The sequence below is a fragment of the Hemitrygon akajei genome, chromosome 4 (genome assembly GCF_048418815.1).
Source record: "Hemitrygon akajei chromosome 4, sHemAka1.3, whole genome shotgun sequence".
Taxonomy (NCBI): domain Eukaryota; kingdom Metazoa; phylum Chordata; class Chondrichthyes; order Myliobatiformes; family Dasyatidae; genus Hemitrygon; species Hemitrygon akajei.
Window position 1 is genome coordinate 159,346,854 of NC_133127.1, and position 2,743 is coordinate 159,349,596.

The following is a 2,743-nucleotide window of genomic DNA, read 5'->3' on the forward strand; positions in this document are numbered from 1 at the left end:
TTCATAATTTTCATTGAAAGTGTGTATACAGCAAGTAAAATCCATTCCTAGCTATAAAAAGATGACCAAGCGAACATTGGAATATAACTGAATGTGCTCAGTTAGATAAAGTTTTATCACAATTATTTGAGTATCAGTATTTGTTCAATACAGCCACTCTTTTATTGCATTTGACAGTGTGCAGATATAGAGGGTTCTACTGTGTGGGAAGCAATTTATTTTCACCCCGTTCTTTTTTGTATTATTGGAAACATCCATATGTTCACCTTCACATTTTGCCCTCCCATTCCAATCCAACATTGTTGGCATTGTTCAGTAGCACACTTCATGCTCAACATACACAGAATGCTGGGGGAACTCAGCAGATCAGGTAGCAATTAAAGAGGGGAATAAACAGTCAATTTCTTGGGAAGGGTCTCAGCCTGAAACGTTGACTGTTTATTCCTCTCCATAGATGCTGCCTGACCTGCTCAATTCCTCCAGCAGTTTTGTTTTGCTCAAGATTTACAACATTTGCAGAATCTCTTGTGTCAGCTGACATGGTCATCTGTTTGACTTTGATAAGCCAAGACAGCCTACAGGTTAGTACTACCTTCCTAATGAAACTGATAAAAATACCTCCCTAATGTGGAAACACCAGCAGAGAACATGAATTGACACTCAAAGAATCTCAGAAGATGCCCTTTTAAAATTTTCTCAGGGTTATGCATTTTACTTCCTTCTCCCGGTCCTTACACTGCAAACAGTCAAGGCATTTATTAGCTCTGTCCTTTTGACAGTATTACATGAGCAGCTGCTATAACATGTGAACTGGGGGAGGGGAGAATGGAAGCCTTACTGTCTCACTTGAGTATCTGCATCGATATTCCATCACACTGTAGAAATTGGGCTCTTTCTTGTGGGAACTTAAAAATTCACAGAAAAGTTAATATTTATCATGTTTCCTCCCAGGTGCCAGGGTCAGGGATGTCTGAAGGATGGAGGATGGTTGTGGTTGGGAGTTGAATGTCCAAGGTTACACATTGTATCAGAGGGATAGGAAGGTAGGTCGAGTGAGTGGCGTGGCTCTACTGGTAAAGAATGGCATCATATCAGTAGAAAGATGTGACAGATGAATGAAAGGCGTTGGAATCTTATGGGGTGAGTTAAGAAACAGCAATGGTAAAAGGACTCTGATGGCAGTTATATACATGCCTCTGAACAATAGCTAGGATGTGGACTACAGATTACTATGGATATAGAAAAGGCAGGTCAAAAGAGCATGGGAGATGGTCATAGGAGATTTTAACATGCAGATAGATTGGGAAAATCAAATTGGTAATGGATCTCAAGAGAGTGAGTTTGTTGAATGACTATGAGATAGCTTTTTAAAGCAGATTGTCATTGAGCCTGCTAGGGGATCAGCTATATTGGATTGGTTGTTATGTAATGAACCAGAGGTGATTAGGGAGCTTAAGGTAAAATAACCCTTGGAGGCAGTGATCACAATATGATAGAGCTCAACTTGAAATTTGATAGAGAGAAAGTAAAGTCTGCTGTATTAGTATTTCAGTGGAGTCAAGGAAATTACAGTGGTATGAGAGAGGAGTTAGCCAAAGTAAACCGGGAGGAAATGCTGGCAGGAACAACAGTGGAGCAGCAAATGGCTTGAGTTAATGGGAAAAATAAGGAAGGTGCAGGATAGATGTATTCCAAATACTAAGAAATACTTAAATGGCAAAATAGTACAACTGTGGCTGACAAGGGAAGTCAAAGCTAATGTAAAAACAAAAGAGAGGGCATACAACAAGGCAAACATTAGCGGGAAGATAGAGAATTGGGAAGCTTTTAAAAACCTACAGAAAACAACTGAAGGAATCATTAGGAGAGAAAAGATTAAATATAAAAGCAAGCTAGGAAACAATATCAAGGTGGGTAGAAAAAATGTTTTCAAGTATATAAAAAAGAGATGAGAGTGGATATAAAACCACTAGAAAATGAGGCCAGAGAAATAATAAGGAGGAACAAGGAGATGGCAGAGGAACTAAATGAGTATTTTGCATCAGTCTTCACTGTGGAAGACACTAGCTGTGTGCCTGATGTTGAAGGGTGTGAGGGAAGAGAAGTGAGTGCAGTTACTATTACAAGGAACAAGATGCTCAAAAAGCTGAAAGACCTAAAGGTACATAAGTTATCCAGATCAGATGAACTGCGCCCTACAATCTGAAAGAGGTGGCAATAGAGATTATGGAGTTATTTGTAATGATCTTTCAAGAAACATTGGATTCTGGCATGGTGCCAGAGGACTGGAAAATTGCAAATGTCACTCCACTCTTTAAGAAAGGAGGAAGGCAGCAACAAGGAAATTATTGACCAGTTAGCCTGACTTCAATGGTCGGGAAGATGTTGAAGTCAATAGTTAAGGATGAGGTTATAGAGTACTTGGTGACACAGGACAAGATAATGCAAAGTCAGCATGGTTTCCTTCAGGGAAAATCTTGCCTGACAAAACTGTTGGAAATTTTTCAGGAGGTTGCAAGTAGGATAAAGGGGATACAGTGGATGTTGTATATTTGGATTTTCAGAAGGCCTTTAACAAGGCAACACACATGACACTGCTTACCAAGAATTACAGGAAAGTTACTGGCATGATTAGAGCATTAGCTGGTTGGTAGGTGGCAGCGAGTGGGAATAAAATTATTCTTGTCTGGTTGATTGCCAGTGACTAGTGGTGTATGCAGGGATCGTTGTTGGGACCACTTCT